This window comes from Chrysemys picta, chromosome 8 (genome assembly GCF_011386835.1).
Source record: "Chrysemys picta bellii isolate R12L10 chromosome 8, ASM1138683v2, whole genome shotgun sequence".
NCBI lineage: Eukaryota > Metazoa > Chordata > Testudines > Emydidae > Chrysemys > Chrysemys picta.
Genome location: NC_088798.1, coordinates 13,587,288 through 13,612,346, shown reverse-complemented (window position 1 = coordinate 13,612,346; position 25,059 = coordinate 13,587,288). Strand labels below are relative to the sequence as shown.

At 42.5% G+C, this 25,059-nt stretch overlaps 1 long non-coding RNA gene across 3 annotated transcripts in view; it reads right to left on the bottom strand.

The window, feature by feature from the left end:
* LOC122173845 (uncharacterized) overlaps positions 1 to 15,966 on the bottom strand; it is a 74,939-nt gene extending 58,973 nt beyond the window's left edge. For 2 of the 3 annotated variants that reach the window (XR_010589610.1, XR_010589609.1), the window contains exons 1-3: positions 15,737 to 15,966; positions 8,130 to 8,585; positions 7,698 to 7,815 (exon numbers count right to left, since the gene is read on the bottom strand). This is a non-coding gene — a long non-coding RNA (uncharacterized LOC122173845). Of the gene's footprint in view, positions 1 to 6,771; positions 7,816 to 8,129; positions 8,586 to 15,736 lie in introns of those variants that run through there. The other variant, XR_010589608.1, reaches the window with a different exon arrangement.
* Positions 15,967 to 25,059: the final 9,093 nt, after the last annotated feature.

The window sequence follows — 25,059 nt, the reverse complement described above, 5'->3', positions numbered from 1 at the left end:
AATAATACAATTACCCTCTCACAATAGCCTTTTAAAATATATATAACCTACAAGAACTTGAAGGACTTACATTTGTAAAAGCTATTAACATCTATTAATATGGACAAATGATTGAAATGTCAACATTGGGGTGCAATTCCACACCTTGTACCATTTATTGACAGGAAATTAGGAACAATTAGATCTCTGTAAGGCTAGAAAAACCATGATTGCACAGGGTTAAGCTACAGGAAAACTCAGCAGAAAGCTCCACAAAAGTACTTTTTGCAGTTATGGTGCACTCCACTTGTATAATATACATGGTTGAAGCAAAAATCAGCTGCAATGAACAAAAAAAGATTTCCCAAACCAACCATAATAAATCCAGTACATTTTCTCTGGTTATAAATAAGAAGATATGTTGCATATAGCAAACACTCTCTGGTCTTTTATGGGCATTATTGCTTTCTCTACAGGAAGCAGGACTGGCCAGGATTCTTTGCAAGTGCAGAAATGAGAAGGAAGAGAATTAATTCCGCACAATTTGCTATATGCATTGCTTGAGTTTTTCAAATACAAAAAGTTCACAATGAAACACCTTTTGAAACAATTGCAAGTTTGTGTCTGGATCTCTCAGCAATGAGCTGCTAGCATATGAACTTTTCTCTATTACCTTCTGCAGTAGATCATCTTGGAAGAAAAAAAATCAGACCTCACATTTGCTGTCTGCAAATTGAACTGAAATATTGACTCCTGATAAGCATGTGCAAACTGGGTCAAAAATAAAACACAGAATAAGCCTGAACCAAGAACTTTGCCATTACTGTATGTAGTTGATTCCATGTAACCAATTCTAGCTCTCATCTATATCTTTTTCCTTTTATGAATAAACCTTTAGATTTTAGATTCTAAAGGATTGGCAACAGCGTGATTTGTGGGTAAGATCTGATTTGTATATTGACCTGGGTCTGGGGCTTGGTCCTTTGGAATCAAGAGAACCTTGATTCCTCTGAATCTTTATCTAGTTTTCAAACCAAATTTGAATCAACCCTTTTCTAAAGATCTTGTAATGTTTGAAAACATTTTGATCAGGGGTTCTCAAACTGGGTGTCGTGACCCCTCAGGGGGTCACGAGATTATTACATGGGGGGTTGCGAGCTGTCAGCCTCCACCCAAAACCCCGCTTTGTATCCAGCATTTATAATGGTGTTAAATATATAAAAATGTGTTTTTTAATTTATAAGGGGGGTTGCACTCACAGGCTTTCTGTGTGAAAGGGGTCACCAGTACAAAAGTTTGAGAACCCCTGATTTTGACTTTTTAGCTTCCAGTTTTGGCTAGCTTTCAGTCACACATGCCAAAATACAGCCAGAAAGGCTGTTCTCTTGATAGTTCCAGCTGTGACCAGAAGTGGAAGTGCTCGAAATCTCATAAGAAAATTCTGTCGAAAAATGAGCTTTGGATAGTTCAGCTCTGAACTTCTGGATGCTTATTTAAAGTGAAATGAACCCAACCTGTGAAAGGTTGGCGGAGCAATGCTTCACTAATTTCTAGTTGTCATTGTGTGACAGGGTGAAACAGCCAGGAAAGAGTTAATGGCTCCCTGCCTGGCCTATGGAATTTAAGGGCAGAGCATGCCAGGGAAAAGCCTCTGGGCATTGCAGCTCATGTTGGTCAGGGGACTTGTTTTGCTTTGGTGTTGTTTGTGTGTTTGAACAGTAAATTGTGCCCAGAGGCAAGGGGCTCTAAAACAGACTTGGTTGTGGCACTGGTTCTATCCTGGGCTGGTCAGATAGCCCACCAGCTTACTCACTGTCATGATCATAGAGTCATAGAACTGGAAGGGACCTCGAGAGGTCATCTAGTCCAGTCCCCTGCACTCATGGCAGGACTAAGTATTATCTAGTCTATCCCCGACAGGTGCTTGTCTAACCTGCTCTTAAAAATCTCCAATGATGGAGATTCCACAACTTCCCTAGGCAATTTATTCCAGTGCTTAACCACCCTGACAGTTAGGAATTTTTTCCTAATATCCAACCTAAACCTCCCTTGCTGCAGTTTAAGCACATTGCTTCTTTCCCTATCCTCAGAGGTTAAGAAAAACAATGTTTCTCCCTCCTCCTTGTAACAACCTTTTATGTACTTGAAAACTGTTATCATGTCCCCTCTCAGTCTTTTCTTTTCCAAACTAAACAAATCCAATTTTTTCAATCTTCCCTTATAGGTCATGTTTTCTAGACCTTTAATCATTTTTGTTGCTCTTCTCTGGACTCTCTCCAATTTGTCCACTTCCTTCCTGAAATATGGCACCCAGAACTGGACACAATACTCTGGTTGAGGCCTAATCAGAGTGGAGTAGAGTGGAAGAATTACTTCTTGTGTCTTGCTTACAACACTCCTGCTAATACATCTGTAACGATGCTGGTTCTGGCGGGACCCAACTGAGAGTGCCAATTCAGGACAAATTGCTTAAAGCAGGGCAGTTACAGCCCAAGGCTGGGGTTTCTATGCACACCAAGGCAAACCAAACCAGCCAAACAGAAAAGACTTTGGTTTTACCCCACTGGCTAACCACAAGTCACACAAGCAATTCCCTTAGACACTCCAGTTTCCCAGTATCACCACCAGTGCCACTCGTTATGGGGACAAATGGTTACGAAAACCAATACCCCAGTAAAAGAAAAAAGGTTCTCTTGATTCCAAAGGACCAAGCCCCAGACCCAGGTCAATATACAAATAAGATCTTACCCACAAATCACGCTGTTGCCAATCCTTTAGAATCTAAAATCTAAAGGTTTATTCATAAAAGGAAAAAGATATAGATGAGAGCTAGAATTGGTTACATGGAATCAATTACATACAGTAATGGCAAAGTTCTTGGTTCAGGCTTATAGCAGTGATAGAATAAACTGCAGGTTCAAATCAAGTCTCTGGAGTACATCCACAGCTGGGATGGGTCATCAGTCCTTTGTGTAGAATTTCTGTTTGTAGAATCATAGACTTTAAGGTCAGAAGGGACCATTATGATCGTCTAGTCTGACCTTCTGCACAACGCAGGCCACAGAATCTCACCCACCTACTCCTGTATCAAACTCCTAACCTATGTCTGAGCTATTGAAGTCCTCAAATCGTGGTTTAAAGACTTCAAGGTGCAGAGAATCCTCCTGCAAGTGACCCGTGTCCCATGCTGCAGAGGAAGGCAACCCCCCCCCAGGGCCTCTGCCAATCTGTCTTGGAAGAAAACTCCTTCCCAACCCCAAATATGGCAATCAGCTAAACCCTGAGCAGCCAGACACCCAGGAAAGAATTCTCTGTAGTAACTCAGATCCCACCCCATCTAATATCCCATCACAGGCCATTGGGCATATTTGCCGCTAATAGTCAAAGACCAATTAATTGTAGCAAAGTCCCTCCAGAGGTAAGAAACAGGATTGAAGACAAGATGGAGGAACTGCAGCAGTCTTTTATAGTCCCTTGTCATATGGCCTCTCTTTCTTTGTTTCAAAGACAAGCATTTGGGCACATGGCAAGAAAAAACCTTAGTTATGTCCATAGGCATGTTCCTGAATACCTTGCTGAGTCACAAGGTGTATCTGCCTTCTCTCAATGGGTCAATTGTATAGCTGATGGCCCTTAATGGGCAGAGCTGACACCAACTTGTCTGGGGTGTTACCCAGAAGCACAGCATAAGTTTGAAATACAGGCAGGATAGAGCCAATACTTATAACTTTAAATACAAAAATGATACATGCACACAGATAGCATAATCATAACCAGCAAACCATAACCTTGTCTTAGACACCTTATTTGACCCCCTTTATACCAGATTTGGTGCCACTACAGGACCTGGGTTGCAACAATGATCTATACTGTCCAAGATTATGTCCATAATGCCACAACATCCCTTTTTGCAATAGCATTACACTGTTGACTCATATTTAGCTTGTGGTCCACTATGAACCCCAGATCCCTTTCCACAGTACTGCTTCCTAGACAGTCATTTCCCCTTTTGTATGTTTGCAACAGATTGTTCCTTCCTAAGTGTAGTACTTTAATAGGCAAAGTTCACCCTGAGCCCATCCCTCCCATTCAGACAGATCATGAACTTCACCCCCAACATTCGTAAAAGCTGCCGGAGCTGCTGGTAAACAAAGGAAACCCCACAGAAAAGAGGCTTTTGATAGGTGTGTAAACAGGATTAAAAACAGAGATCAAATTAAGCGACTTCAACCACTCCAGAGCTTGACCGTGCCTTTAAGGCACAGCCCTGCATTGTGGGTGCTACGAAGGTGCCCCAGCCTCATGGGGGCTTTGTGTCCCAAGGCTCTGGGGAAAGTATGGAGAGTGCATGTGAGGGCTCTTCTGCAGCCCGTCCAAAAAGCTAGCTCCTGCGGAAGCAGGGATCAAGACCATGGCCCCAGTCCACTTTGGAAAGGCTTGTGCTAGTAGCAGTAACCTTGTCCAGTCTTGGCTTCAGAGGTCTGGTACCCAATCCCACCATAGATGAGTGGGGTAGGGAAGGGTGCTCCTTGTGTACCCAGCTCCTTGTTCTTTGTGTGTAACAAGAATGTTCCTGGCCATGAAGACTGAAGGAGGCAGAAGCTGAAAATTAGACATGTTAACGCTTTCCTAACTAGGAACAAAAATATCTCCGGAGCCCTTTGGCATAGAGAGAGACAGGGGCGGCTCCAGGCACCAGCGCAGCAAGCATGTGCCTGGGGTGGCAAGCTGCGGGGGGCGGCCTGCCGGTCGCTGTGAGGGCAGCAGTCAGGCGACCTTCGGCAGCGTGCCTGAGGGAGGTCCGCCGGTTCCACGGTTTCGGCAGCAATTTGGTGGTGGGTACGCTGAAGCCGCGGGACTGACAAATCACCTGCAGAAACACCGCCGGATCTATGTGACCACAGACCACCCACAGGCATGCCACCGAGGGCCGCCTGACTGCAGTGCTTGGAGCGGCAAAAAACATAGAGCCACCCCTGGAGAGAGACAGAGAAAAGAATGCGTCCTTGGAAGTAAACTGAAGGGGAGATGATGCTCTGGGAACAGAGAGAAAAGACCCAGGACACCAGCCGTGGGAGATCTAACTAACCACAGGAACCATGCAGATTTTCTTTTCGTGGTGCTTGTTTCCTTTACGTCACCACATATAACCTGTTTAGTCAACTGACAGAGTTCTGCATTCTAAGTAATTTCCCACGAATAACCTTTTTTGTTTTCTCTTTTAAATGTTATTTTGGTTTGGGGAAACATTGTTATTGTATTTTAGAAATTAGCCTCAGATTTTCCCATCTAGAGTTTACTCTATGCAGAAGCTGGCACACAATACTCCAAGACAAATTATAATCTGAGAAAGTATCGGTGCAATCGGATTGGCCGGCACAGGAGGCAAATGCACAATTGGATGTAAATATCAGGCATAGTATGCATACAAAATCCAACAAAGAAACCACTGAAGAATGGAGATGGGATAGTAAAACATTTCTTTTTTAAATATGTGGGGTCAGTGAATCCGTGTTAACAGATGCTTTGCATCACCAGAGTAGTGCAAAGCAGTTGTAGTACACTGGAAAATCTACCCCTTTGCTTATAATAGCAAAACTGAGCGTGGCACAAACCATTTCTTGGGGAAATAACGGCCAGCTGAAGTTGATAATTTGTTATTTCACCCCAGCAAGTCGATAATACACAGAAAATGCACTTCCACTCGCTTACTATTGCCTAACTGGTGTGCTGTATCCATCCTTTATGTTGAAGATCGTTTTGAAGGCTCCAATGAATAATATTACAAGATTATCTAAACTGTCCCTCTGTTTAAACTATTCAACATGATAACTCTCAGACACTAAGCATATCCCATCAACACTTCCAGCAGCTGGCTTTCTGCTAAGCAATGAATCCCATTTGCAAAATGACAGGAGACACCTTCCCTTTACTAAATACACTGGGGCAGATCTCTCCTGGTTCTGGGATCCACTCAGCTCAAGAGCATGGGAAGGGATGGAGAGGGGTGTTGGGGAATCAGTTATGGCTCCTTGATTCTGTGGGTTAGTTGACACTGGCCTTAGGGCCCCCATGCCAGGTGATAACAACAGAGCTGCGCCTGGCCCCTGTCTTCTTCAAAGACCCCCTGACGCTCCTTTTGTCCAGGGGATGGGAGATGAATAGGCAGGAGTCATCTCTGCCAGCTTTACACTAGAGGAGAGCTCATCTGGCTGGGGAGTTCTCAGCTTGAAAGGTATGACCAGAATCCAGCTCCTTTCTGCCAGGGAATCTAGCCTAATCTCTCTGAATGATAAAAGGGTATTTCACTTTTAACCTTTTGCACTGAATGGTGTGAATCCCCGTGGAGATTCAGCTTGATTGAAGATTGCAGAAGGTTTGAGGACAGTGAGGTCTTCAACATTTTCTAAAAACTAGCAAAGGCAAAGCACAGCTTGTCAACTCAAATGTTGGATGCTACTAATCTATGAGGCTGAAGACTCCATTAACTCCAGCTGAGTGAAAAATATCACTATTAACCACTATCCAAATCTAACATGAATGCTTTTGCTTTTTTCCCTTCTTTTTCTTAGTTCTAGTAATGTTATCTACATTTGGATTTCCTAAGGAATCAGGGCTGGCTTCTGTATTTAAGTCATTTTGTCTAGACCCAATATTTACGAGAGACTTACCCACGTTGGCACCATTTGCTTAGCAACCCTTTGTTTTATATTTGAATGTTACAACTTTGTTTATGCTGCTTCCCACTGAGTTTGTGACCAAAAATAAGCACAAAAGTAATGAGAGCAATGCTCAGGGGGACACAAAATATGCTTTATATGGTTGTCTCTGAAGCAAAAAAACAAAAACAAAAAAGATTTGGTTTTCAAAAAACCTACAAAACTCCATAATCAAACCCAGATTATCAGTCAAGAGCAATTGTTTTGGTGTATTACAATTTTTTTTCTGTTCTTTACCATTCTAACAATTATTGAAAACCTCTGTCATGTTCAATATATTAAGTGGCAGCAGAAGCCTCAGGCTTGAAACCCTTTCCGCAGGGTCTTTGTATATACAGGGCCTGATCCAGAGCCCATTAAAAGGCAAAGGAAAGAGTCCCATTGACTTCAGTGAGTTTTGGATTCGACCCATAATGATGTTCGTGGGAGGTAAGTTTCATAAACCATATTGGCAAGGAGAGAGTACTCCATCTAGAAATTGGCAACTGATGTTTGGCTTCAATTTACAATACAAAAAGAGAGGCTTTAGTTTCATGAGATACGTAGATTCATTGATTTTAAGGTCAGAAGGGACCATTAAGATCGGATCTCCTACGTAACACAGGCCACAGAATTTCAACAAGTAATTCTTGCATCGAGACCACAACTTCTGTTTGTGCTACAGCATGTATTTTAGAAAGACATCCACTTTTGATTTAAGAGAGCCTACATCCTTTCTCCCGTTAGCATTGTTCTTCGTTTGCCCTTGATGTTATACTTCCACAAGAAATACAAAAACAAGCTACAAACTTAACCCGAAAAATGATATTGTGTCAACACAACCATCAAAAACCCTGAAAGGATGAAGCCATGTGAGTATTCACGCTAGAAATAGTAGAGAAATAAAAAATGACACATCCCCTGGGACATTTCACTACATGGATATTAGATTTTGTCTGATATGCCCGAATTAAAATGGTTTTTGTTTCAAGTCAGGTCAACAGTAATCTCTGAAGTCACCTGAGCCACCAAAGTGCCTCTTGGGAGTTGTAATTCTGGGTCCCTCATTCTCTCCCATGGACCATTCTCTGCAGCTGAATTACATGTCCCATGATGCATGCTGGTCTCTCCCTGGAGTCTAGAGAGAGAGAGAGAGGGAAAGTTCATCCAGTTAAACGGGAAACACTGCTATAAAGAGACTCAGTCAGTGGGACTGTGAGTGTGAGATTTCTTTAAAGTGATTTTATTTTTCAGGACACAAGAGAAATGTAAAATATTTGACTTAGCAAAACACTTTTTGTTGCCTTTTATGGTTTTGTGAACTTTTCTGAACATTTATCGTGTGCTTTAAAATGTAGGGGTACACTTTTAGGGCTTACTCTAGATCTTCATAATTTGGAATAAATTCTGTGCTAAAATGTATAATTGCTGTTCATTTGCCCACCTTCTTACCTCCTTATGGACACCCAATCCATGTGACCTGCCCGATGGTGATGTGGCATGTCTCCACGGAGACAGCTTTAGCTGCACACAAGTGACTTTTGGGGTAAGCCTGGAAAAAAGCAGATCCTGAGGCAATATAATGAGCCCAAGATACAACTGAATTGATGTGGAATAATGTGTGTGAGTTGATTTTCAGCCAATAGAAAGGTGTCAGGACACGATGGTTTGGCAAGTCCTTTGCCGTTGATGGGTCCGCAATGGCGTGTGAATGGGTTTGTACGGTTAATTACTCTGAACCTTACAGCCAGCTTTATGACAGCTCCAAACAACTTGAAATCAGAAGTGAATCATGGGTCATTTCTGTTGCAAAATCCCGATGATGATCTTCATTTGTTAAACTTTTCTCTTCAGCCCCATCAGTGTTTCAGATGCAATGAGCTGTAGGATGATGTTTCATTTAGGAATCTGGAGTAAGATAAGATGATTCACATTTCTACTCCATTATTGTACCGATAGCCATTCCTATACATAATGAGAACATACATGGGTAAACTTTAGCTATGAATAATTCCCAACCCATAGTCTGGACTAAATTATATCCAGGGGAATACAGTGAATGAAAACATAAAATGACCAATTCCATTTCATCCTCTAAGTTAAAATGAGGCATGTTGTGGGAACATATATGACTTAGAGGTGCGAGTGAAGAAGCATGGACCATGTTTACTGGCCGTGCATGTCTGAAAATCTGTATCTAAATGCTGAAGCCTGTGAAATGCAATGTGCATAATCTGGCATACATCCTGCCGATTTCACCACATGCAGAGTCATCAAGTGAGTTCACTGGTTCATTAAACACTTACCTCCAATAAGTGATGGATGAGGGTAGTATTTATGGAGTCACAGATCTGAGTTTTGGATTAGGAAGAGACCCTTTGACCCATGAAAAAGTCATGCCTGGACAGACCCATGCTCTGAGAGACTGCCAGTGTCTGCCACAGAGACTGAAAGGCTTGTTTACTAGTCATTAATTAACACCCTCTAAAGCTAGAAAATGCGGTTTTCATTAGGATCAGATGGAAAATGAACAGGAGTGAGAAGTGCTTTTGTGGGGGAGAGGGAACTTTGATTTGTTGTGATGGAAGCCTGTCAGGTGGATTAGACCCCATTTAGATTTGATCCACTAGTGACTCCAGGAGGGGACAATACTTGGTGCTTTAGGACATGGTGACCATCAGTCATTTTCAATGCATCTAGCCTGTCGTGGAATGCTTCAAGAGAAAATATTCCTTCCTGACCCCATAGACAGCCACCTTGTCTCAGAAACAAAGCATATGAGCATCCTTATGTTAGCATGTATATCTACAAAATGTTATTAGAGGCCATACAGTCATCCAGCCCTGCCTTAATTTCAGTCACAGAGTCAAATCCTGCAGTATTTACTCAGAGAAATGGAAGCGTTTCCTGAATAAAGATTGCAAAAGTTGGTCGATATTATTTCTCAGAATGACCTCCTGTGGCAATGAGAGTCTGATTATAAGATGACTGAAGAGGTATTTCCTCTGATGCTTTCACATTCCTCCAACTGCTACTTTCATAGTTGGACCTGCTATTATTTTGATATTAGATGGAGCATCAAGCACTCAGTGTTCTTGTTTGGACATTCACTGACTCATCTGTGGGGTTCCATGCGGAGCGGATAAAGCACACGACCACTGTGGTTGCAAGCTGAATCCGAATCCTGTTTATTACAAGCTTTCTTTTATAGTTTTTCTCTACATTACATAACACAATTAGGCTATAATAACACATCTACAGATTGGACAAGAAGGAGAATCATGTGTTTATCACATGTATAGCCCCACACCGATTGGTTCAACCGTTCCTTACATAAGGCCATGATTTGTTTACCTCATCTTATATAATCCTAGACCACCAGGGGGCCTTACATAAGGCCATGATCATCTTATATAATCCTAGACCACCAGGGGGCCTTACATAAGGCCATGATCATCTTATATAATCCTAGACCACCAGGGGGCCTTACATAAGGCCATGATTTGTTACCTTGCAAGTGTTCCATCGTGACCCTTACCTCCTCATGGAACTTTCCATTAGGTGGGTGTAGGGATGATACATTCCCACACCTCCCCCCTTTTTCTTAAATAAGGAACTTTTTAAGAAACGTAATATTACGTAAATGCCCACGAAAACCATTGGGGTGAAAGCCGGGCTGGTTCAGGGCTCGCAATGTGTGGGACTGCGGGGGATGGCTCTCACCGGCCAAATGGGACAACTGATTCAGCATGTCCTGTAGCTGAAGGCCCTGTTTGTACATTCCCGCGTTTCTGCCCCCATTTCAACAAACGGGACAATGCGTCAGAGGGAAGCTTCTCTCTCCACTTTTTAGCGATGCGTAATAAAAAATCATGCACCATCTCCTCCTCTGCAGACAAAGTAGAGCCCATTTTTTTTAAATGCAGCAGCTCACCTGTGAGCTCACGAACGTCTCTCTCGGACGACCAGGAGCCGGTATCCTCCGGTACCTCCTGCCGCGGCTGCCACCTCCGCCTTTTCTCACCGAACGCTTCAGTCGGCTGTGAGCTCACGAACGTCTCTCTCGGACGACCAGGAGCCGGTATCCTCCGGTACCTCCTGCCGTGGCTACCACCTCCGCCTTTTCTCACCGAACGCTTCAGTCGGCTGTGAGCTCACGAACGTCTCTCTCGGACGACCAGGAGCCGGTATCCTCCGGTACCTCCTGCCGTGGCTGCCACCTCCGCCTTTTCTCAAACCATGTTCAGTTTTTGGTCGTGCTCCAGTTGACACTGAGCTTGGCAAACCATCTAAATCTTGGTAGCCTGCCCTCTTATTCCCACAGATTCCCTTTCTCTGATGATCTCTGTGAAGAAGGCCTGTCTCCACCTTAACAGGGCATGGCTGTTTGCGCTTTTTGGTAGAAGGAGTGCTGGAAGGAGAAGAGCCAGCACTGAGAGCCTCTTCAATATCTAAATTCAATTGTTCCAGTTTCTTCATGAGAGATGACATAGAGTCTGACCACTCAGATCCTTTTTCTGGTTGGATCTGCTTTCTCTTTGCTCAGCTTCTGAGACAACACCTGTTGGGTCTACTGTCTGAGAACATTGATCCCTGCTCCACTGGCGGCTGTGTCTAGTATGATCTCTGCTAGCTCACTCTGGGCAAAGTCCTGGCTGCCTTGATGTCCAAGCCGAATCACGTCGGGGTCACCATTTGTGGGGTTCCATGCGGAGCGGATAAAGCACACGACCACTGTGGTTGCAAGCTGAATCCGAATCCTGTTTATTACAAGCTTTCTTTTATAGTTTTTCTCTACATTACATAACACAATTAGGCTATAATAACACATCTACAGATTGGACAAGAAGGAGAATCATGTGTTTATCACATGTATAGCCCCACACCGATTGGTTCAACCGTTCCTTACATAAGGCCATGATTTGTTTACCTCATCTTATATAATCCTAGACCACCAGGGGGCCTTACATAAGGCCATGATCATCTTATATAATCCTAGACCACCAGGGGGCCTTACATAAGGCCATGATTTGTTACCTTGCAAGTGTTCCATCGTGACCCTTACCTCCTCATGGAACTTTCCATTAGGTGGGTGTAGGGATGATACATTCCCACACTCATCCACACTCACAGCACTGCACATTTTTCTCTTGGCATTTTCAACATTATTCCATCTCTAGTAATGAAATTAGATTCTAAACCACTCTAAAAAACATTTAATCAAAATGATCTAGTTCCCATCTAGTAGTCGTTGGCCCGTAATCAGGCAAAACTACCAATCATTTCTATCAAGAGTTTAGTCATGACTTCAAGACTGGGACCTATACTGCTCAGGGGAAAAATACAATACTAGAAATTATAGAAGAAGATACAAAACCTCTAACCTTACAAAGTGTTTTGCTGGCCTCCAAGTCAATTCTGCTAAACCTGACTATCATTCAGAGTGATTTGGAAAGCAGAACACTCCCAGAATTACAAGAGAGAATTCACAAAACCATCTAAAAGGGACAGGCACAGGATTAATTCAAACCAGGCTGAGCATGGGGAAGGAGGAAAGGGGGGGACAGAATTATGGAAACTTGGCTTCAAATAGAGACCAAAGAAGAAGCTGCAGTAAGAACTACATTTTTGAGGGAAAGGCACACTGAAGGAATTAGGGATAAGGAATTGCAAACCTTATCTAATAAAAAAAGGAGAAGCATCTGTCATTCTTTGCTTACATGGAAAACCCAGAGGCCTGGCTTTTTGGAGGTGCTGAACAGTCATTGCTCCCATTGACTTCACCAGGAGCTGCGTGGTGTGTGGAGTATAGAAAAAGGAAAATGTATGATGTCTTGACAACTGGATGTAGCATTAACACTGCTTTTCATAGACAAATCGACATTTTCCGTTAAATTATTGGCAGAAAACCATTCCATCTGAGTTCTTATTATATACAACAATAGAGATCTAATTCTCATGTGCAACAAGCCTCCTTCACATCTTTTGGGCTTGAAATGTAACTTACTTCCACTTAAAGGCCTCTTGACAGTGCTATAATGTTCACGCAATTGAGATTTAGGCCATAGATGTCCAGGAAGTGAAATATTCACAGTATTATATTACAAGTAGGCAACAGAAATTTAACAGAGCACTCGTCCTTTGTCTGTGCAGAAAATGCCTTTTTTCAATGGTAACAAGAGCTTTGAGACTAAGCGTTATTTTATAATATACCGGTATAGCTAACAGTTCCAAAAGTATACAGAATATAATTATAGTGCTCAAGAAACATCTTTTGTCTCTTTCCCTTATAAATGTTTGAAAGTTCCAGAGGAGGAAGAGTTAAACAGGGCACTTTGAGTTTAACTGAATGGGACAGAAAGGAAAATCAAGTAGTCTTTGCTTCTGGTAGAGTTGTGAATTTTTTTAATTACCATCAACAAATAGCCTCTTTTTTTAAAAAAAATTAACTTGTAGTCTAGTGACGGGGGGGTCTTTTGAAGTAGATCACCATTACAACTGTTTGGTGAAACAGAAGGTCTTCACCAGCCTTCAGAGGCATTCCTTCCTCTATAATTACAGCCATGAAGAGGACTAAATAATACCTGGGAAGAAGCATGCATGCTGACCAGAAATGGCAAGAAGAGTACTATAAAGGAGTTAGAACATCACTGCAAGGAGTTAGTTCACTTTTAATATTGCATAAAGCACCCTGCTTAGATTTAGATATTCCTATAACTACTGCAAAACTGCCACAACATGTAGCTGTTAAACTGCAGTAGAATTTACCTGGGCCAGGTTATGCAACACGTTTCTGCTTGTTGGGTCCTGTCAGCATGGTGCAGCCATCTTGTCTGGTACAGAGAAAGCTGGTTATCCAATGCAGTCCTGCCCTTGCTAGCAAGAATTCCAAGAGGCTTTTCTTGTTTAGCCTTTTGTGAGTGTGAATTATATATCGTGACTGGTTGAACTTGCTATATCCTCTTCAATGGGTATGTCTACACTGCAACTAAAAACCCACGGCTGGCCCATGCCAGTTGACTCAAGCTTGCATGGCTTGGGCTAAGGGACTGCTTAACTGCAGTGTAGACATTCAGGCTTGGGCTGCAGCCCTAGCTTTGAGACCTTCCCACCTCATAGGGTCCTAGAGCCCAGGCTCCAGTCCAAGCCCAAATGTCTACACCACAGTTAAACATCCCCTTAGCCCAAGCCCCTTTGCCCAAGTCAGCTGGCATGGGCCAGCCATGGGTGTCTAATTACAGTGTAGACATACCCAATGAGACCTAGAAAGGTGAAACACATATTATCCATGGTTGGATACCTGCAATAAGTATATGCCAAATCCAATTTAAAAGATGGGTGCTGTAGCAGTATAAGGTATAGGAACTGTTAAGAAATTGCCTGAAAATACCCACCAGAAATTGCCTGAGAACGTTATTCCAGCTCCTAGAATCACTGGTGCCTAAGCTCTGGGAACATGATAAAAGATCTGGGCTTTTTCGTGTTTGTGGTAAGGACCTGATCCAAGGTCCGTTGAAGTCAATGGGAATTTTTCCAATGACATCAGTGGGCATTGTATCAAGTGCTGAGTTCTCTTACAAGTGAAATCTGGGTAAGGTGCTGCCACCTTTACAGCCATTAGAGCTTTACTGTACTATATTAGCTAAAAGAACCCAAGAAAAAAACCCACAATCATCTGGAAAAGAAATGTGCCTTCTGCAAACACCATTCACTGATAACAACATAGACCTTCTCTGATTTTTTTTTTTTAGTCTTTCCAAGACAAAGCAACAAAAAAGATAAAAAGACATTTCTTTCAATGGTAGCCAAAAGCACACATTCAATGGAAACATCACATGAAGATAATCTTTTCCCTTCTTCGTAAGTTCCCCAGACCACCGCAATACAGGCATTGAAAGGGATACACCACACAGATAGAAGAGCTCCTGTGAGGACATGTCTGCAGTGTTCTCTTGAAGCTCCCCAAGCAAAATGAATAACAACTGCACAGTGACTTGTTCTGGGGTCTCTTGGTGGCAAATGGAAGCAGCAGGTTAGATAAGTAGACTAAAGCACCAAATACTGATGCTTAGATTAGCCCCTTTCTGATATCATGAGATGTGTAGCAAGAGGTTTTACAAGTTTTGGAGCGGAGGGTTTTCTCTTATTGGATCTCAGAGAGATCTGTGCAGCTTAAAGGGGACCTCAGCAAATAATTGAAATACAAATCAGACTGCCCACATAACAATGAATGGAAAGTGGCACTGAATCCATGTTTGACAGGAGATTAAAAGGTGATTTAAACCTAAGAAAGGGACCACCCCTAGAGCTGTGCTGTAAGTTAAGCTAAAGAAGAAATGTCTGCTATAAACAATGTAATATATGTAAACTTAAGTGGCAAAGGAAGCTTGTACTTAAAACCAGGCTTTAAGAACTGAAAAATACTAGTGAGAGAGAAGAAACACTAGCAAATCAAATGTGGAAGGGGTGAAAAGGCAGATTTGAGAAGGCTAGTAAAGACAACACAGGCTCTTATAAAAAACATGAAAAGCATGGATGTCAGTGAATCTACTAGCAATATTTTTCTGGCAAAGAAACCACACAAACCTGGAAGAATCAAGAAGAACCCATTTTGCTTATTGCCTTTGTCTCAGGTGCACCTCACAAATGCCCCATTTAAGACTCTAGGTCACAGATGGAAAGAAGGGGTGTTGCAAACAGGGATAATTCCCATTTCCATGTGCATTAGATGGCCCAAGTCTCTTACACTGGGTCTGGACCTACAGCTCTATCTTTGATCTTCTCCAAGGGTGCTACATCTGCACAGCATTGAAAGAGAAATATGGGTCAGTGTAAGACCACTTGGAAAGGAGCATTACCAGGGCCTGTCTAAGACCACTTAAGAAGCATTACCGGGGCCTGATGGTTTCCCAGATCAACAATGTACTTTAATAAACTAAGATTAGGCATATGAGTAAAGAACAGTAATTTCTGCCCCAATACATTCATCTTTGCTAGAGATCTACAGAGCAATAAACAAACAGTTTGAAAGTGTCTCATCCCTCGGTGTTCTGTAATACCTTGGACAGATCAGTCAGAAGGTATCTCCACTTCTGTTTTTCCAGTAACTTGGGTCCTGACTCTCTCCTCACAGGATATGAGTAATTCAGTAAAGCTTCAGTTATTTGTGTCCTGGGTGGGAAGAATGAGCCCCCTGGTACCAAGAAGCAGCAGCTCTTCCCTGGATGTTGCACGCCTTGTACCGTGGGCAGGGCAATGTACTTTCAGCCCCTAGGCTACACTGATTTTGAGGAAATGACTAATGACTTGCGTAAACCTGCTACTGTATATTTCATCACAGCTGCTTTGAGAAAGTGTTCTGGCAGAGAAAATGGCTCTAACATCAAAGTACAACAAATAATCAAATAGAAATACAGGCCAGCAAGACGTAAGGTTATCGACAAAGGGAAGTTACTTAGATGAGCTGGCTTGAAAATGACCTAAGAAGATTGAGTTGCATCATTACTAAAACAACACTGGCCAACATGCCAGGAAAGGGAGCAGAGCTGGAGGTAGAGGAGGGAGATGGATGAATTAAGAGATGTAAAAGGAAGTTACAAGTTGGTAAGTGAGCATTAGCTGGTTTAAGTTACATGATGCGGGGCCAGAAGGGAGTGAGTTGTAGCCGGAAAACTAGGGCAGGGATTGTCTCTGTCCTGTCTTGGTATGGTACATAGTGCAATGGGGTCCGGTCCATGACTGGGGTGCCAAGGTGCTACCATAATACACATAATACAGAAGAAGAAGAAGAAGAAGGAGGAGGAGGGATGCGAGCGCAGGCACTGGTGGATGGGAGTGAGTGGGTTGCTTGCCTGCTACATGGCAAAACAGAAGCATTACTGCCTGCCAACAGTCTTATCTGTATTGTTTTTAACAGTTTTTTCTTTAACTCTGGCATACTGTCTGCAGTGGTTCACAACCAAGTGCGCCAACCTCAGGGCAGGCTGTCAAAAACAGGGCAGACACCCCAGACTGGTGGCATGTTCTGTAATTAGATTTCACCGAGCCAGTAACAAATGTGAACTTCTAGATCACTGCAACAGTCTTACCACAGAGTCACAGACAGTCCCCTTGGGCTCTCCAGTCTATCTTAACACCGAGGGCAAGCTGGACTTGTGATAAATGGTCACTTACACCAAAAAACACAAAATATTCAAGTTGCTCCCTGTCCCAAGAAACCAGTCACTTACCCCAGGTCAATTTGTACTTAGGAGTTCATGCCAAAGACAATGATTGTAGCCAATCCTATAATAAACTAACTGAAGGTTTATTAACTAGGAAAAAGAAATAAGAGTTATTTACAGGTTAAAGCACATATACACAAGTGAATTTCAGTCTCTGATTCAAAAGATGACAGAGATGTAGTAATCTGTCAGCACTGAATGTCTTTTCAGGGCTTGACCTAGGCTGACCCTGGGGATCTGTGCATCTTGTTTCTTAGCTCCAGCTCTTGTGGGAGTCCAAAGAACAAAGAGATGAAAAATCTTCATATTAGATATTTTTATTTCCCTCTTGCAGCATTTAAATCGATGGGATAAGGCCTTCTGCACATACTTCTCAATGGGTGGATGGGGCAATTAACAAATCTTTTGTCCTGTGATGACCCACTTAATTTTGATTTTTCTTCTGGATGGGTGGGTGGAGCCACTCTTCCCATCTGAGTTTACAAGTTCAGAGCAGGCATTTTTACAAACTTATATTTTACCTTGTACAGACGTTACAAGTGAGATGAATGCATGCAGTAATTTACAAGCATTTCATAGAGTCTAAACACTACATATGTTCTTATAAACCTAATACTTATTTTGAACAAAACTAACATACAGGTGAGCTGGCTTGATTTCCAGCTATGAGTTTGTCAGTTCTTAGCTAACACCTACAGCCTTGGCCAGAGCTGGCACCTGGTTTGAACAGCGTCACAAACTCACATTCTTTCTGATGAAAATTCGCTACTGCTGGGCATCAGCAGTCCTCCAAGTACAGCACAGGCAGCAGAAGGGCCGGCTTCCCCATATTTCCCCACCACCATGTCTCAACCCAGAGCAGGAAGAAACCACTTCAGTTCACGTTCCATGGTCCTTTCGGTCCTAGGCTTCCTTGCTGCGATGGCAAGCAAGGTTTGCAAATTAGAGCCACTTGGGCTGGTATTTTGTGCAATGTGGACACCTGTCCTCTAGCAACCAGACAGAAGCTATTAAGTTCACCCAGACCATCAAGAACCCATCAGATGGTGTCACAGTTACCTAGCAGATCGCAATTTGTACCCTGTGACTCCTTGAGTGCATCCTGTAGGTGACAGGCCTGGTTTCCTGCATCTCACTCTGTGTGAACCTATGTGATTCACTCACTCTGAGACTGGGTTTTTGGGCATCACCCACCTCCCCCCGTTTCCCAATTGAGTTAGTGAGACAGGCCCAACGATGTCTGGAACCTGTAAGCCCTTTCCCTCTGTGGACCATGCTCAGCAATGGGATTAAAGTGACTCAAAAACAGCCGATTCAAAACAAAGCATTATATTCATTCATCCAAAGGTACATAGCATGTGCAGCAAAGGGCAAAAACAATAAGAGGCCTATATGCCTGGGTCTTACTTACACATGAATCTTTGGCAGCTTTTGTAAGCTCCTCTAAGCCCCGCTGACCCCTTGTCCTGCTACAGTATATGCTCTCTGTCTGAGAATGTCCTTGCCCGCTGACACTCCCTGGGCAGTCTCTGGCCACTCACTCAACCTCCACCCTTTTCTAGGCCCAGAGTCCTCTAATGTTTAGTATCCTCCTTTCGATTCTAGGCTTAGCCTTGGGAAGAGTAAACCAATTGCAGTTTGCCTAGGACCAGATAGAGCTTATTCCCCAATAAACAGCTTCCCCATTATTTCCTCCAGGACATTATCTGTGTCATTATCTTACTTTTCCTGCTTGGTTCCTATAACAACCCTTTTGATTTGGCTTCATAGTAAATAACCATCCTAAACCAACACCCAGAGGCACGCACCATATTCATAAAAAAATAATACAGCCATTTCCCAGTTCATCACTGCCAACCAGCGCTGGCTTCAAACCAATTGGCCCATTGGTAAAAAAAAAAAAGCTCCATATATCCTCTATTTTATTTCAGTCGTCCATTAAGTGACATAACTAGAATCTGTGGGCATGTGGGTCTGAGCCATCCAGTGCCTCATGGCCACCAGTACTAATCTCAGCAAAGTATCTGAGATATAGAGGATAAAGATATACAGGAGGTCTATGTCAGCCCATTATGCTAGATGTGTATGTGACACTGCACCTCATATTCTCCACTGTGATATTATTATGATATGATTATGGCATAATTATGATGCATTTTGTACAAGATGGGTCATGTGAGGTGTCATTGGAAAAGTTATGATTTGCTGAATACAATTATCCTATTTGTATGCATGTACCATTTTTGTACATAACGTTATGAATATTGACTATATATCTATATTTCAAAAGTGCTTACTCTGGATGACACCCATAACTACCCTTTCAGGTACAACAGTGGAGAAGCCAGACAGTGCTGATGGGCCATCAGCAAAGACAATGGACCCTGGAACAACTTAACCTTCCTGCAAACATTCCAGACAGCCTGTAAGTAATGGCAGCTATGACTCAGCAAGGTACACAAGGGCAGGTGACCAGGCCACATGACTCTCGACTCCATTTTGGGATGTCTGTATTTTTCCACAAACTGGTCCGGGAACCAAGTTTAAAACAAAGGGTTCCTGCCATATGCTAAAGCTATATAAGACGGGGAGTGACATCATCTGTTGTTCTTCACTCCCCACACAAGAGGACACCTGGAAACACCTGCAGAACAAAGACTGAACTTGGGAAAGTGCTGGACCCAGGCTAAAGGGATTTCTAGCCTGTGTGTGAAAACGTGGGAAACCCAAGCTTCAAAGAAAATGCAACTTGTGCCATAAGGATCTGCAAAGCCTGCTTGTACGATCACTCAGGGTGAGAAACTGCTAATTCCTATCCAATCTATCTAGTATGTTAAATTTAATTTGCATTTTTGTTTATTTGCTGGGTAATCTGCTTTGATCTGTTTGCTGTCCCTTATAATCACTTAAAATCTACTTTTGTCGTTAATAAACTTGTTTGGCTCTACCTAAACCAGTGAGGTGGAGTGAAGTGCTTGGAAATCTTAGCTCAAGGGGTGGGGGCTGTTGCATTTCCTCTCCACATTGAGGGAGGGGTGAACTCTATCAGCTCATGCTGTACAGATCCCTGTGCAGTGCAAGATGGTATCATTTTGGGTTTAAATTCCAGTGTGCGGGGGGTGCCTGGGGAGCTGGGGGTTATCTTGGCAGTGGCCTCTCTATTGTTGGCTCATGCAGTGGCTGGTCAGAGAGCCTGCATGTAACTGAAGCTGTATGTGTCCCTACCAGTGTGAATGCTGGTGGAAGTGTAGGACCGGGAGTGGGTCTGCAGCTTGTCAAAGCAGCATGGTGTGAAAGGGAGCCCAGTCTGGTGAATTAGAGGGCTCAGTGGTACCTCAGTTCCAGGTGGCACCCTGGTGGGAACCCGTCACAGAATATGTTAGGAATTGTGCCACAAAAGAGAGAGGTTTTAATCCTCCCAGATACAAAGAGCTTTTCTGGCTTGAACACAGCTGTGAGCAACAGAGCCCTTTCAGTTTAGCACAGAGTTGTTTCATTCTTGGCCAGAGACGTTCTGATGTAGCCTTTGTATTTAAGGAATTTACACAGTGAGAAACTAAGCCAGAAATTAGCTCTTCACTAGAATGGCAGGAGGAGCGATACGCTGCAGAAGGAGTAACAGCTGGTAAAACTGGGCAAGGCTGAAGTTTGACACAAAAGGAAATAGATTCGTTGGATGAGTTTTAAATCAATTGAGTTTCATATTAAAGGCTTAGATTACTTATCTGTGGGCCCAAAAGAGGGAAATCCAAGCATAACAATAGTGGTTTCAAAGTGACATGGAAAAGACTAACAGCTCTCTTGCATGGCATGTTTCTATGCTATCCAATGCCATATACTTAGTAGATAAATCATGAAATGGATTCATTCAGGTCTGTAGCACCATTATTAGTGATGTTGTAATGGGAGGGAAAGGAAAAGACCAACCAAAAATACCTTCATTTTCCCTGATAACTCCTGGGACATCTCTTGTTGGGAATGAATGAGTATTTGTTTCAAATACACACATGAATGCAGACAAGTAGAAATGTGTCTGCATTTTGTCAAAGTTTTTGATCTGGAAGTTAGAGGTTTATGTAGTGCCTAGTGTCATATCACAAAGAAAGACATTTCTGAGCTTCAGGTGACATTTGTTTCCCAAGCATGTGATGGGGCCAGTTCAATGATCAGAGTCCTCAGTAGATTTCTAAAGCTTAAAGAAAGACCACCCACTAATTTCATATACCTATCCTGGCCACTCAGCTAAATCTTGCTCTTGTTGATTCTTGCCATTGCATTCATGATATCCTATGTTGCAAAAGATTGAATGCAATTTAAAAAAGTGGCCTAGACAAACAAACAGTCACAGATTTATTAGATAGAGATGTCAAGCCAGAGATGTCACTGAATGAGACATAATTAAACAAACAACAGGAATAATCTGTTTTGCTTGCCTGGGACCATTGAAAATACACTTAGAGAAGAGGTTGTGCAAAACGGCAAGACATTTATCATTTCTGATTTTTAGCTTTTTTCCTAAATTTGAGTTGTGGTTTGCAAGGGGGGGGGGAAACAATCCCGGGACTTTTCATATGTTTACTATTTCAAAAGCTTGATGTGAATACAGCAGTCACTGAAAACCCTGTAAAGGACATTTTGATCTGCTCATTGTGTTTTGAAAGAATGCTCAGTCATTACAATATCGATAGGTGGATAGAGTACATAGACAGATCACACCACTTGAAACACTGCTCAATATAAAGCAACAGAGGGTCCTCTGTTGCTTTTTACAGATTCAGACTAACACGGCTACCCCTCTGATACTTGACTGCTCAATATTAATCCCTGCAGTTAATCCCCCTAACAATATTCTATTTTGCCACACTTATTTATATTAGGATTGGTTGAGCTAATGGAAGAGGGACCCATCACACCTGTAATGCAACAGAACTATTATCTTTATTTCAAGATACCATGGACGTTCTTCAAGATTTTGCATCTATTACAGGAGATGCAAAATAATATGAGAAAAAAAAAAAAAACGATCTACCTGAATCAAATCCAAAGATTTGAAAGGTATGTATAGGAAATGAAAATCAAGTTAAAAGGATAAAGGAATGATCATCAGGGGACCACAACTCTGTATTCAGTGGCTATGAGCTATAAAAACGTATTGATATGGTTGCTGGAAATGACCACGGAGTTAAAATGAGCTTGATGCAATTATGCCAGTGGTTATTGAGAAGGGGAGTGGTGGTACGTGAATAGAACTGGGTGGGTTAAACCTGACGTCATTCTGCCAGAAGGAGGGTGAAAAGGTTTGGGTAAAATCAGAAAAGATTAATAAAAAGAGCTTTCGGGTGGTAAGGTTATAAAAATATTTAGGAAGCTCAGAGCACTTTGAGGTTAGCCCAGCACTAGCTTTTAATTAAAAAACTGTAAAAACATGCACAAACATTGCAACATCTGACTTCTTATGAAAGCGAGGGCACAGATATACTGGACTTCTTGCCTCCAGCTATATTCCCTGGCGTATGTACTCTATTGTGTTTGTCAAGAACCAGTTGCCACTTGTTCCTTTGTGAGATTACTCAATGCTCTGGAGAGAGAAAAACATCTGAGTGCTGAAAAAAGATGTTAGACCTTAGAAGACTGACTGGTCTTGCAACATTTTGCTCCTAAACAGAGTGAAACAACCTGTCAGTCAGAACTAATTTACAGTTCCATTACACCAAAATAAACCGTATAGCTTGAATGGGGTTATTCCAGATTTACACATGTGGTAGGTTCTGTGGTAAAATGAATTGCAAGCAATGGACAGTACAATCTCACATGGAAAACTGTACAAATGAAGGGCCTGATTGCCAGTAGGTTAGGTGTATGGGGAGTGCTGGGCACTTTTAAAAAACTGTCCGTACGTGTTCAACTGGGAACTGCTGGTCACCTGACCGTCATTTTGGTGCCTAAAAGGGAGCAGAGCACTTTTGCACATCTGGCTCCAGGTGTGGGTGCTAAGCACCAAGAAAATCAGACCCAGAGCTTTTTTGAAAATGTAGCCCATAGTAGGTAATTCATTTTTTTAAAATGTATTCTGTCTAAAAAAATGGCCTTACATGAAATGTTACAGAAAAATAGCTAGAACGGCTGCAAAAGTGCATTCATCAAATCCATAGTCCTTAGTCAGCATTGGATAGATCATGGTTGTAGGCAAATTATAACAGAATTCCGTCTCATCACAGTTCATCTTTCCCTCCAGGCTAGAGAGTCTATCTTTGAAACCAATCTATATGCAAAAATGCCCCATTGTAGATTAACAAGACTTAACTATTACTGTAATAGTTCACTTTGCTGCATTGCACAGCTTTTGGATAATATGATTTAGACTTCTGCCTGTATCTCACACACCACACCCATAACTGGTAAATATTACTACTACAGCTGCTTGAAATTTACGTTTTCTTTACATCAAATTTAAAAAAACAGCTTTCTTAATGTTGAAAAGTTTCTATTGTATTTTATGGGAGGGAAAAAAGGATATTTCATTTCAAATATTTAGGATTCTCCCTCCCCCCCTTTTTTTTCTTTAGGGGGGAAAAGTTAAAGAGTTCCCCCCACAACATTTTGAATGAAAATTTTTGAAAATGTTTTCAGAAATCTTTTGCTTAAAAAATGGTCAAACAATGAATATTTACAGGACCATAGAAATTTTATGTACTAGGTGACTGGTCACAGAGCTGGAATTTTTGTTGTTAATAGAGACAATAAAAGAAAGCATCTTTTCATCCACAATGCAATTACTGCTGCAACCTGAAAATACAAACCCTGGCAAAAACAGTGAAACACTTTGCAAAGTATGTCACTTATTTTGAGCACTGGTCCACTCTGTGTGTGTGCAGGGGGCGGGGGTGGGGGGAAGCTACTCATGTGCAGCTTGCAAATTACATACACCACTCATTCTTTTCATAGTTCAACAGTTAACAACAAAAGACAATTACATTCTTGCCACAGCTGATTAAACAGTTGATCCCACAGACCCAGCGCATCTCAGATGTGGTTATTTGCTGTAAGCATAACCAGCAAAATAAAACAAGGATGCAGTGTAGAAGGGCTTTTGAGTTATGCCCCTGATTCAGGAAAGCATCACTTGTCAGGAAAGCACTTCAGCATTAAGCATGTGTTTCATTTCTACTGAATCAATGGGACTTAAGTTCTGCCTGAATAGGGATGAGTTTAAGCAGTGGGATTCATGTGCTTGAAGTGTTGTTCCTGAATTGGGACCAAAAATCCTCATTCTACTGCCACCCAGTCACCACCGGGTCAGTAGGAGTCAAATCTTCAGCAGAGATCTTAGCCTGAGTAGCTGGGCTGGGCGTTAAGGCAGAGCAGGGAGAAAGGAATGGAATCCTGCCTCCCAGAATGTGTAGTAACTGTGGAATTGCTTTGCAGCTGCTATCTTGGCCCTGAGGCTACAGGAAACAGGTGTCTCTAATGTATCCCCGTTGAGAGGTGAAAGGATGGGGGGGGGATCCCCAGAGAAGCAGGTCCTCTGATGTGCCCTTGCCTGCAGGCATGCAGGAAGCCAGCACTGATCTGAGTTCCATATTTCACCTGCTGCATCATGGCCTTCCCAACATCCTGCCCCCTTTGGTGCACAGCGAAATCACATTGATTTCTCTGCCAGGGAGATCTCTCCAGCCTGAAGTAGAGTCAAGATTTGCCCTGGCAAGCATAAGAGGCCAAATATAGCAGTCCCTGATCTGGCAAAGCTCCCAGTGGGAATTTAGTCTGAGCTCAGGATTTAGCTTAAACGTCCTAAGGTAGAACGGGCCCGATCCTGCTCTCACTGAAATCAGGGAGAATTTTTGCCATGTAGTTCAATGGGAAGAGGATCTGGTTACAATTAATGCAGAGGAGGAACTGCAGAGTGTCTCTGCACAAGGGATGTGTGTCCTCCTTTGGTTCACAGATTAACATCCAGGCATTTGATCTGGAGTTTGTTCCCACTCTGGGGAACTCCTGCATCTTTGCAGAGTTCCAGTTCTTCATCTGGGTTAACTTTCAATACTGTAGCAGGGTCAAGGGAGGCTCTTCCCTTTTCATAGAATCATAGAATATCAGGGTTGGAAGGGACCTCAGGAGATCATCTAGTCCAACACCCTGATCAAAGCAGGACCAATCCC